Source organism: Coturnix japonica, chromosome Z, assembly GCF_054131305.1.
Source record: "Coturnix japonica strain WE chromosome Z, WE-NBRP24, whole genome shotgun sequence".
Classification (NCBI taxonomy): domain Eukaryota; kingdom Metazoa; phylum Chordata; class Aves; order Galliformes; family Phasianidae; genus Coturnix; species Coturnix japonica.
Window position 1 is genome coordinate 37,178,224 of NC_140702.1, and position 13,525 is coordinate 37,191,748.

Below are 13,525 nucleotides of genomic sequence, written 5' to 3' on the forward strand. Positions count from 1 at the left end.
TCAAATAACACTGATCGAATGCAGTTACAATATGCTCTCATGCCTTCTGCCTGTCTCCAAGCAAGTAACATTTTGTAGGTCCCCTTGACTGTATTAATAAAGAAAATGGATGGTAGTCTAAGTCTCATTCTGTAGGAATGAATTTATATTGCCTCCAATAGCCAGAATTAACAAAACCTAGTCAAATAACTCAGAAGGTATTACAAGAGTCATTTTGCTTTAATTAATAAGATGTACTGCAGAAAATGTGTGTCAGCTGAGACTTTAAATATAACAATATATTATTCACAACTCATATATGTCATGTATTAATGTTGGAAACATAACTCTGTATTATGAGTTCTGTGCTATTTGGAATTTGAGTGTTGGTTCTCTTTTAATTTCAGTACTTTAATTAAAATGAGACTATAGCTTCATCAGCAACACTGAGCAGCATCTACTGGATAAATTAAATTGTGATAGTACAAACAATATCATTTTCTTTTCAAAAATGTGGAGCAAATTGTTCAACAAAAAGCTGATGGAAATCGAAGTATTTGATTGTCTGTGACAGATAACAAATCTATAAACAAAATCACATGACAAATATAAGAAAACAGTAAAGAAGTAGATGGGCATACAGTGTCATAGGTTACAGTGTTTGAAAAACAATCATCTTTTTGAATGTATGTTGTTAGTGAACTATAGACTACCTTGGGTTTTCTCACCACAGGTAGAATCTTAGCCAGTTCTTATTGAGCCAAACATGCTCTTACTGGTAGTATTTTACATCAGCCATTCAACAAGATATGTTTTTTATACACTGTTCATATCAGATTCCTATAATTTTGACAGGGTAAACAGTCTTTTGCTACCACAGAACTATTCAGGAAACAATACATAGCTTTCTCTCCTAAGTACTGACAGCTTTTATTTTCCTCCTCCACCCATGTGTCTGGAAAGTGGAGAATTTCAAACCCTGTCAGATTTTTATTTCCCATCTTACCAGGTGTTACTATTTTAGAGACCACAGTTATGCTTTTTGAGTAGTTTTTTTTTTTGTTGTTGTTTTGTTTAATGTTGTTGTTGGGTTGTTTTGTGTGTGTGTGTGTGTGTGTGTGCTACAAACCAACTGTTTTCTCTGCATCTGTTCCACATGTAAAATAGGGGTGCTGGTCTCCTTTTTTTCTGAACAGGATTTTAGTGTGCACAAATGCATCACATAATTCAATGTTAACATATATTGATACTTTAATATATACTATGTTAAGGTCACTGTAATGAAGAAAAGCACTTTTATCAAACTCACATAATTTCTACTAGAAATTGTATCCAAAAGAAAGACTATAGATAAATAACAAATAATATTAAATGAAAAAGAATGTATTAATATACTGTTAAAGATGATTCATAGAGATGGAAGAAAAAGTGACAAAAATACTCTTGATTTTCTGGGGGAAGGGTGAGGATGTTTTTTCAATCCATGTGACACAGTAACAGAAACATTAGTTTCTAGAACTATGTGTTAAATTGATGATCGTGTCATGACAATGTATTTCTGGAATTTATACAAAAATACACACAGTACATCTTTTCTGCATAAATTCTTCCTGTCTGTAATTCATCAAATGCTGCAGGGCCTGTACTTTATTATGCATTATGTACTGCAATATTTCTTTTTTCTTTTTTCTTTTTTACTTTAATAAGAACTTGTTTTCTTACCATATTCCAAACTCTTTCTTACTCTGCACACTAATTGCATCCTGTTATTCTTAGTTAAAACACAATTCACATTACTCTATATTGCTCCTTCACTAAATCAATGATATATACACTTACTTCAGGGATAGGCCTGTGATAGTAGTTTTGTTTGCTTATATTTGAGCTTGATGTGAATTTCTACCATAATTGCTTGCCCTTGGGAAGAGCATTTTCCTGTTCTCCAAAGCTTCCTGTTTTATCTCTGACATTCCTCTCCACAGACATCAGTTTTCTAACATTTGAATTACACACATTATTTTGTACAAGCCCACCTACAGAAAAGAAAGAGAAAAAGAAAAAGAAAAAGAAAGAGAAAAAGAAAAAGAAAGAGAAAAAGAAAAAGGAAAAGAAAAAGAAAAAGAAAAAGAAAAAGAAAAAGAAAAAGAAAAAGAAAAAGAAAAAGAAAAAGAAAAAGAAAAAGAAAAAGAAAAAGAAAAAGAAAAAGAAAAAGAAAAAGAAAAAGAAGAAAAAGAAGAAGAAGAAGAAAAAGAAAAAGAAGAAGAAAAAAAAGAAAAAGAAAAAGGAAAAGAAAAAGGAAAAGAAAAAGAAAAAGAAAAAGAAAAAGAAAAAGAAAAAGAAAAAGAAAAGAAAAAGAAAAAGAAAAAGAAAAAGAAAAAGAAGAAGAAGAAGAAAAAGAAAAAGAAAAAGAAAAAGAAAAAGAAAAAGAAAAAGAAAAAGAAAAAGAAAAAGAAAAAGAAAAAGAAAAAGAAAAAGAAAAAAAAAGAAAGAGAAAGAGAAAAAGAAAGAGAAAAAGAAAAAGAAAAAGGAAGAGAAAAAGAAAAAGAAAAAATCATATGATAAGCAAGTAACTTCAGTAACCAGCATTTTCATGGTCTATCTACAACTGAAAAGTGAATAAAAATACTATATGGGTCTCTACATGTGTACATAAAATGTAGTAAAACTTCTTTTGCCAACTAACCTTCTTTAAATAATAAAGCTCTGCATAAATTTTAAATAAATTCACCTGCAGGGCTTGTAAACCAGCTTGGATAATGATTGTTTTTTAAAGAGCTTTGAATAATAGTCAACTGGAACTGTGAATCAAGATCTATGTTCTATCAGTGGTAATACCGCCACTAAACTCTATAACTTCCTGAAGGGAGGTTGTAGTGAGCTGGGGGTTGGCCTCTTGTGTAATCTATGATAGACCTAGAGGGAATGGTTATAAGCTGCAACAGAGGAGATTCAAACTGAACATTAGGAAATATTACTTCTCAGAAAGGGTAGTTAGGCATTGGAATGCACTGCCCAGGGAAGTGGTGGAGTCATCGACCATGGGAGTGTTCAAGAAACATCTGGTTGTTGTGTTGATGAATATGATTTAGCTGGGAAGTATTGGTAAGGGTTGGACTAGATGATCTTCTAGGTCTTTTCCAACCTTGATAATTTTGTGATTCTGTAAACAATTATCTTCTGCCAAAGCCAAAGGACAAGGCAAATTACCTAAACACAGATGTCAGCAATATCTTTTTTTTTTTTTTCAGACTCAAGGAATGCTTAAGTTCTGAAAAGTCTGGATTTCTAGCAAAGCATTATTAGTACTCAGAGCATCATTATTTTTCAGTTTTCCATCTTTTAATTTCAATGAAACCTGATCTTATCTCCTCAGTCATACTTCATATTGAATCTTGTGGTTTTATGTGAATATGTGTAAGCTTCACTTGGCACTGCACTCTGTGACTTAGACACAACTTACCCACATAATTCTGATTTGCTGTCTTCAGAAGTTCACGGGCACAACATTCCTGAATTCTACCCATTCTTAAAAATTCTCCATCATTAAATGACAGAAAAGTTATCACCTTGAAATTCTAAAAAGAAATTTTCTGAATCCCGATCTGGGTACCAGAATAGAAAACTGTTCCAGTGGTAGCCGTAGAGAAGTAAAGGTGGGATATGTTACGACAAGGAGTCTGTTCAGCCTTGTGGTTTTGTGAGTTCTGTTGTTGGTATTCCACATCAGAACATCATTCACAACATTGACAGTTAAACAGTTAATGTCCTGGTTCGTGTTACCTCCTTTTTGGGTGTTTTGGATTCGCGGAGGGGAGGAGTGGCATCCACGGAGGACTTGGGGCAAAGAGGAAGCAGGGTGGGACTCTGGACCAAACTCCAGCTGCTCTCTTCCTCTGGCTGTCTTAGTTCACTGCTGAGAAAAGTGTGTGCTTACCTTGCACTGTTGTGGGCTGACTCCTATTTTGGGTACTCTTTGTCTCTCTCATTTTGTTTGATTTGGTTAGATTTAGTAAATTCCCGTTCCTCCTCAGACCGTTGCCATTGTGTTATTGTGTTTTCTCTTTGTTAAAACTATCTGCTGTCCCTCCGCGCCTCCCCCTCTCCCAGAGTTTGTGGCTAGGCGCTGGCCAGGTAGTGTGTCTAAGCACCCCTCTCTCGCTTTTTTTCTTTTTTCTTTTTTTTTTTTTTTTTTCCCCTAGCGCCAGTGCCCCCCTGCCATAGACTTACATCTTGGGATAACCCTGTGACAAGACTGTATATGAATTCCTGCTGACAGTCTTATTTCTGCTTAACTAAATGCCTGGCATTTTTATGCATCAGTCAAACTGCGGTATAAAATCACTAGCATAGGCTAGATTGAAAGTAATGCTGCACATAGTCCCAGCTTTAGGACAGCTGTTTGAGTACACATAATACTAAAGAAGAGTTTAACTACTCCACCATGGTTAAAATTTATTCAGTCATTCGCACATTCAGGTTATTTGAAGTGCAGAGGTCAAGACAATCTCCATTATTTTCCATTCATTCTCTATTCACCAAGGGTAATCTTGTCCCACTGTATACTTTATTCTATTGTAAAAGTGTCTTGTATATTTAAGGAAATCATTAATCTCCTTAATAAGAAACAAATTTAGCTGCTCTTCTTTTGGCTTGATGCATGTAGCTTCCGGGGAATCAAGTATGATGTTGCAGTTTGCAATCACAGAATTATCAAAGTTGGAAAAGACCTAGAAGATCATCCAGTCCAACCATCACCAATACTTCCCAGTTAAATCATATTCCTCAACACAACATCCAAACATTTCTTGAACACTCCCATGGTCGGTGACTACACCACCTCCCTGGTCAGTGCATTCCAGTGTTGGTTCATTTTTGTTTTAGAAGCACAAAATGTGGTCCTGAAACCACAACATATTCCACAGGTGTTATGCGTAAGTGAAAAGAATTTAGCCCCAGTGAAAATTACTCTAATATTAATAATTATGGCTGCATCTAGAAAATTACAAAATATTAATAGTAAAACTTTACATCCCTTGGGAGGTTGTTAAAGGTATATTCTCCTCAGTCCTTCTGGTTGAAGACTGGAGTGCAGGTAAAAGAGGAGAATGGATAAACTGAATGATTGTGTGATGTTGTGCTCAGAGTTTTCTGTACCGTGGTCTTCAAAGAGACCAGGCACACTGATGATGACAGGACACAGCTTGCCAGGAGGAGAAGGAATGTTCTGGGCAGCAAGCAGAGTTTTAAACTGGATTTGAAAGGGGAAGAGAAGTATTTGAAAGTGACAGAGAAGAACCAAGGAACACTGTAACTTGAAAAAGTAGCAGGGAAAAGTTGAATTTGTCCCAGAGGAATCTAGGAATGCCCCTTCAAGAAGGTAACACAGTTAATAACCCATCTGAAGTGCCTCTTCACAAGTGCAGGCAGCATGGGAAATAAGCAGGAGGAGATGGAAGCCGTGGTGTAAATATAGAACTATGATCTAATTGCTCTCGTACAAATATGGTGGGATAAATGACACAACTAGAATACTACAGTTGTATGCTACAAGCTTTTTAGTGGAGATAGGTTCTACTCTTGATGCAACATAACCTCCATCCGGAGAAACGGGAGGCACTGCACATAAAAGTTATGCTACAAGCACTCGTTTATTGCTCAGTTTCTTTTGCTTTTATTAAATTCCAGTAGTGTGTAGCATTCAATGTTTGGTTGCTTGATCAACGTGTTCTTTCTTAATTGGATATACATGTTTACTATATCAGGGCAACTACAAGTGCATTGGTTATGTTATTCACTTCCTTGTTCTGCAAGCTCAGATCCTTGAAATGTTCATACGCCGTGCCATGTCTTAGGTCATGAAGCAGCACCATGCCACATGATACCTATATCCCAATATGCCAACAGATAGGCATGGAGGGGGGGGTGGGGGATTTTTAGAACTGTGTAGATTTCAAAGAGCTGCCTCTGAGAACAGCCATAGTCAGACTGAGAGCTTGTGTATTAGAGACTGGACCACTAAAGGGCATCTGGTGATTAAGGCTGCATGATCAAAGGGAGCATGTTGACAAGGCTTTCTTACTTTGGCTACAAGATCTATCACACTCACAGACAGTCATCTTGGTGGGGGATTTCAACCACTCACATATCTGCTACGAAAACAACACGGTGGGCTTTAAAAAATCCAGGAGGCTTTTGGACTAAGTTGAGGATAACTTGCTGATAACTGTTAACAAAGACATGGAGAAGGCTGAGGTACTCAATGAGTTCTTTGCCTCGGACTTCAATAGCAGAAAGGCTTTCCTCACCTCTCATCTCCACAAAACTTTAGGGAATCAAAATCACTCCTACTATAAAAGAGGAGAAATTTCAAGACTACTTGATGAGACTGAATGTGTACAAGACCATGGGGCCTGATGACAAGCATCTCAGGGTCCTGAAAGATCTGGTTGATTAAGTTATCAACTTAGCCATACTCTATCATATTTGAAAAGTCATGGCTGTCAGGTGAAGACCTAGGTGACTAGAAAAAGGAAAACATTGCTTCCAGTTTTAAAAAGAGTTTGTTTAAAACAGGTGTATCCAATCCATGGACTACAGGCCATCTGCAGCTCTGGACAGCTGTCATGGTTTTGTAATTTTGTAATTTTGCTATCAGTATTCCACATCATAACATCATGTAAAGTATGGATACTTCTATTGAATGTGCAGTCCACAGAAGAAGACTACATATCCCAGAGAACAACAGGGTTAATGATAAGTCACGGGACCAGGACGCTATATAATCTCGTTCCCAGGCTGGAGTGCCCTCCTTCTTCTCTCGGACTTCTCGGAGAGTGGGAAGCGTTCCAGCCGTGTCGCCTAGAGTTCACAGTAGGCCTCTCGGTTTTCGGGGACTCTCTCTCTCTCTGTTTCATTCAATTTGTTAGCCTCAATTATATTATATTGTGTTATCTTGTATTTCGGTATCATATTTAGTAAAATAAGTTTTTCCTCCTTAGATTGTCGCTGTTTTATCCCACTCCCCTTTTCCCCCTCCTTTCCGGGTCCCGGGGGGGGGGGGGGGGCCACGGGGTGGCTTCCCCTGTCACAGGCATAGGTAAATCTAAGTAACCCGTGACAGATCTTTTTTCTCAATGGGGGTGTGACCTCATTCAGGCCACGGTAGTCTACTGTCAGCCTCCATTCTCCACTGGCTTTACGCACTGGCCATATGGGACTGTTAAAAGGTGAGTGAGTTTTACTGATCACTCCCTGATTCTCCAACTGGCGAATCAAATCATGAATGGGGAGCAAGGAATCCCTGTTGGTGCGATACTGCCGTCTGCGCGCTGTCTTTGTAGCAATTGGTACCTGCTGCTCTTTTACTCGTAGCAGCCCCACAACAGACGGGTCCTCTGACAGGCCAGGCAAAACAGACAGCTGCTTAATGTTGTCCATATCTACAGCAGCTATCCCAAAGGCCCATCGATACCCCTTAGGATCCTTGAAATGCCCCCTTCTGAGGTAATCAATACCCAGTATACATGGAGCCCCTGGGCCAGTCACAATAGGATGTTTTTGCTAGTCTTTGCCAGTGAGACTTATTTCAGCCTCCAGCACAGTCAATTCTTGAGAGCCCCCAGTCACTCCAGAAATATGGATTGATTCTGTCCCTTCATGGCTGGAGGGCATTAGGGTGCACTGTGCACCAGTATCCACCAGCGCCTTATATTCCTGTGGTTCTGATGTGCCAGGCCATCGAATCCACACAGTCCAATAAACTCTATTATCCCTTTCCCTCCCCTGACTGAGGGCAGGGCCCCTCTATTGGTTACCTGTGATGACTGGAGCAACTCCACTGGTGGTTGGTATGTCTAGTAGTTCTTTCACCCGTGCTCGTAGTGCAGAAGTGGGCTCATCATGCCACTTCCTCATGTCTTCTCCACGGTCACGTAGGTAGCGCCACATGGAAACATGCGGTGCAATCGTACTGTTGTTCTTTGCTCGAGCTGGGAAGCGTGTGTGTTTAACAGCTGAGACTTTTGATGATGCAGGTGAGGAGTAGGACTGGACTAGTTTGATCAGATCCTTCATTAGACCTGGTGGCCCGTACGAGGATTGACCTTCATCAGTTGTTTCTGATACTATTACGGGATCATTACGATTAGTTGATGGAAACAATTTCTTGCACATTTCATCTACTCGGTCTTCTAGCCGTGAGATGGCAGAAACTGCGGCATGCAGTTGGGGGAGCTGCTGATAGACGGTTTGAAGCATTATAATCAGCTCAACAACTCGGGGCCATCTGTCCTCGAATCCTTGAGGTCCTGTTACCAATGACTGTGCAATTCTCTCTGGTGCTGTACTTGTGATTTTCTGCCACATGTCAGGATCGGCCCTCACTCTCTCAGGGTCAAGTTCGCTTGGATCAGGGCTGTACAACATTTTCGCCATGGCCAATTCCCTCAGGCACTGAATACCTTTTTGGACGGTATTCCAACTATCAAATTTAGGCTTCAAAGCATCCTTATAGGGGTACCTTTCTCTCACGGCTTCTAAGAGCCGCAACCAGAGAGTGGCAGCTCCATCCGAATATCTGCTAATCCCTCTGCCGATACCTGCATCTTGGGCAATGCTTCCTAGTTGGCGAGCTTCATTACCATCTAGAGACAAGCTCTTGGCCCCGTTGTCCCAGCAGCGAAGCAACCAAGCAAGGATACCTTCATCTTGACGCCGTGTGAACTCCTTTCTTGAGCCTTGGATTTCAGTCAGCTTCAGAGGTCGACGATAGGTGATTTCCTCCTCATCATCAGTCTCTTCTTCATGCCTCTTGGTTTTTGCCTTTGCTTTTTTCGGTACTGCTCCATGCCCGGCACCTGGGTCTTCTGCTGCCCCCCTCCTCTGCTTCTCCTTCTTTTCATTCTAGATGCATGGACACCCGTTTCCATTTCTTGCCTTCCACAGGGGCAACTGATATTGCTACTGATGCCTCCTGTGACTGATCAGAATTAACTTGGGCTTGAATCTCAGATCGGAAACTCTCTCTCTCCAGAATAGTATGATACAAAGCACGGTATGCATAAGCCAAACCCCACATAAGGTTTACCTCCTTAGATCTCTGACCCAAATACTCAATTTCTTAGGGTCCCTTAGGTGTTCAAGAGTGAAATCCCATGACACTGCAGGTCCCCATGCTTCTAAGACTTTTCCTAAACCTTTCCATATTCCCTGCCAGTCATCATTCTCTGGTTCTGGAGGAGACTTCCGCATAGAACGAATGCATAGGAACATATATGCATTCATTGATAGTGATAACATGGATGCAAGTATGAACCCTATCTCAGTTATTGAAAGGCATGTGGAAATCTGAGAGTACAACCTAAATAAAAAGGGTTATTTTAGCCTGTACAATGAATTAAACATAGTGGTGTTTGTAAAATTGCCTGTTCCATCTGGGATGCAAGTATTTGTAAGATTCGCAATTCCATCTGGGATGCAAGTGTTTGTAAGATTCACAGTTCCATCTGGGGTGTAGATGCCAAAATTCTGACCATACCACATCTCATAAAAGTACCAGGCAGGTGTCTCCATCAGTATCCACCTTATTAGGCTATATATCTGCACAATTCCACAACACCAAATTATGGTGTTAATAGTTGACCAATACTTTAAGAAGATCATAATTGCTTTCAATCCCTTAAACAGAGCAACTGGGATGAAGAGTGGATTCATAGCTGGCAGGCTCTGTAAAAGTCAGAGCTAGCTAGCTTTGCTCTAAGGGAGAAAGAAATCCCTTTGTTTTCTACACAAAAGTTAGATAGCAATGCTGAGAATGTGCAGCAGCCCTTAATGTTGACAATTTGTCTGGTATTTCAAGGTCACGTTCTCCGTGAGCAGCTACAGAAAGATAGCACTCCCAACACTCTTTAACGAAGCTCTTTAAGAGCAACGAGAGAGTCGTTCTAAAAGCTAAAAAGCTCTTGCCCGCATCCTCCACCAAAAAAATCTGTCACGGGTTACTTAGATTTACCTATGCCCGTGATAGGGGAAGCCACCCCGTGGGCCCCCCCCCCGGGACCCGGAAAGGAGGGGGAAAAGGGGAGTGGGATAAAACAGCGACAATCTAAGGAGGAAAAACTTATTTTACTAAATATGATATTGAAATACAAGATAACACAATATAATATAACTGAGGCTAACAAATCGAACAAAACAGAGAGAGAGTCCCCGAAAACCGAGAGGCCTACTGTGAACTCTAGGCGACACGGCTGGAACGCTTCCCACTCTCCGAGATGTCCGAGAGAAGAAGGAGGGCACTCCAGCCTGGGAACAAGATTATATAGCGTCCTGGTCCCGTGACTTATCATTAACCCTGTTGTTCTCTGGGATATGTAGTCTTCTTCTGTGGACTGCACATTCAATAGAAGTATCCATACTTTACATGATGTCATGATGTGGAATACTGATAGCAAAATTACAAAATTACAAAACCATGACAAGAGCTAGTAAAGCAGACCCACAAGATCATAAACTTTTCATATTATGGGATTTTTAGCAGAACTTTTAATGAGTTTTCAAAAGGATAGTGATAGTACAAGGGGGAATGGTTTTAAAATAAAAGAGGGGAGATTTAGGAAAGATGTTATGAAGAAATTTTTATATAGGGAGTGGTGAGACACTGGAATAAGTTGCCCTGAGGAGCTGTGGGTGTCCCATCCCCAGCTTCACAGGCCTTCATTCTAAATTGTGATAAATATCTTAGAATCATTCATAAAGTTTACTAGAGGCAAGCTCAGAAGGAGTAAACAAAGGGAAGACTTTCATATTCTTAGTCACTAATGTAATGGTTTTGTAATGTTGCTTTCAGTAAGCCACATCATAACATCATGTGCAGTATGGATCATTAAAAGGTACATACTCCAGTTCTGTGGAATGACAACATCTCAAATACTCAGCTCTCAGAAGAAAACTACATATCACAGAGGACTTCGCAGAGAATCCCTGACCAAGAATTGAACCTGGGCCACGGCGGTGAGAGCGCCGAATTCTAAGTATTGCTTATAGTTACACAACAGAATTTGACACTACTGTATCTCTTCCAATTTTATCTTCTTAAAATCAAGTAGTTGATCTACATTGTTATCAGTAGGGAATCACAGATTAACACTACTTTCAAAATTCATTCCATATTGTATCCCTGGTAACATGAAGTCAGAGAATGCCATCTAATGCCTGTACTCCTTTGAATCTATCGACTGTAGGTAGGTTACAGGCTTTGGCGAACATGAAATACAAAATTCTAAACTCACTCTGCCAAGTGCATCTAAACATGTAAATTATGTCCTATTTAAGGCAGCTGAAACTATTTATCTAAAACTTGGTCAGTTAAGATGTAGAGAACTTAAAGTGACCCCTCAAGACACTCGAAGCAGTGGTTACTGCACAAGTACAAAGTACAAACCTACTTTAAAATCACAGCTTGTGCTCCTTATTTAGCAATATACAGAATATATTAAAGTCAATATTGTAATCACTGTCGTGTCTCCTATGTGGCTTTAGTTAACCAGGTTATTTCCTCTTTCTCCTTTACTTACTCCCATGAGCTCAGAACAGTATCAGTTCATTTGTGTCAAAACTTTCCATCTCTTCAACCCAGAATCCAGGATGTAATGCCTTCCCTGTAACTGGTGATCAAATGGACCCCTGGAGAGAAATAGCTCAATGACATGATCTGCACAGAAGGTAAGGGAACATTAGTTATGGACTCATGCTCTGAAGATTGATTACAAACAACAAGCCTGAGTTAGGTTTAGGAGCTATCTGGAACTGTACATCTTGGCTCTAATTATGCAGCTCTTTGCAAGTGTCATGGTTTTGTAATTTTGTAATTTTGCTATCAGTATTCCACATCATAACATCATGTAAAGCATGGATACTTCTATTGAATGTTCAGTCCACAGAAGAAGACTACATATCCCAGAGAACAACAGGGTTAATGATAAGTCACGGGACCAGGACGCTATATAATCTTGTTCCCAGGCTGGAGTGCCCTCCTTCTTCTCTCGAACTTCTCGGAGAGTGGGAAGCGTTCCAGCCGTGTCGCCTAGAGTTCACAGTAGGCCTCTCGGTTTTTGGGGACTCTCTGTTTCGTTCCATTTGTTAGCCTCAATTATATTATATTGTGTTATCTTGTATTTCAATATCATATTTAATAAAATAAGTTTTTCCTCCTTAGATTGCCGCTGTTTTTATCCCATTCCCCTTTTCCCCCTCCTTTCCGGGCCCAGAGGGGGGGGGGGCCGGGGGGGGGGCTACAGAATGGCTTCCCCTGTCACGGGCATAGGCAAATCTAAGTAACCCGTGACAGCAAGACCTCAGTTCCCTTTGAAGCTGCATCCGCTGCTGGCAGTATTCAGCTACATGTTACTTCTGAAAGAAAAATACATCTCATCCCCTGTAGGTTTTAAGAAATCAAGAAGAAGGGAAGTGTAAAGTAAATTTCCACTAGACACTTTTAAAGCTACAGAAGAAAATCTTCCCTATCATTCACAGTAGTCTTTGGCATTGTAGGAAGGACATGTATGGACTGAGGCACAGATTCATGTCCCTTCACAGTCTGTGATGTAGTGTTTTTACAAATGGTGCCTTGTGACCTGTTGAGCTTTATGTTGTAAGTAGGTGCTTTAAGAAACCTCACAGTTTTAATGGGCATAGTAAACTGAATATCTAACATAAAGCTTATAGCAAAAAGCTGTGAGGGGTTCTAAAGTACAGCACAGAAATTGCAAGAAACTACTGCAAGCTATTTTTCTATTTTAAAGCTTTCTTTCTACTACGAGGATCCTTTATTTCCAGAACTTCAGTTTTTTGCTAAGAATCCTTGCTTGCACTATGTGAGGAAAAGAATGAATGAGAAAACCTATGAACATTTACCAAAATCTAGGGACAGGCTTAGGCTTGTTTTTGTCACGTTTTAAAAATACTCAAATATGTTGTTATTCACTACTAGCTTCAATTGAGACCATAACAGAAATTCTGGTAAAATGAGAGAGGTTCCTCTCATGGTGTTTTTGGACATAAACAGTAATGGAAACGACAGAAATTTCAGAGGAGAGACTGCATTTATGATATTTCTTTCACAATTTTATTATTTTATGGAATTCAGTAATGTTCTGGGTGCCTCAGGTAAAGGCGAGATGAATAGTACATAAAAGAACAATAATGGCTACTATCCCAAGCTGCTTGTGATCAGATTTCATATAGTGGCAAAAAGAAAGAGAATAACAGAAGGAAATGAAGCAAAAAAGGATAGAGTCTGGATAATTATAGATGGCTAACAGCTCAGTGGTGCCATACATATTTCAGAATAATTATCTGTAAACATTTTCATGAAATGTGATAAGTGTGTCAATAAACAATGATATGGTATGACAAAAAGTGATGAGGCATACATAACATAACATAATATTTCACAGTTTGTGAGAGTTTTATTTTTATTCTCTATGCATTTCTGTCTTTACAGTGATTAAAACTTTGAACATAGGATATTTGGGCCTGCTGAGAATGG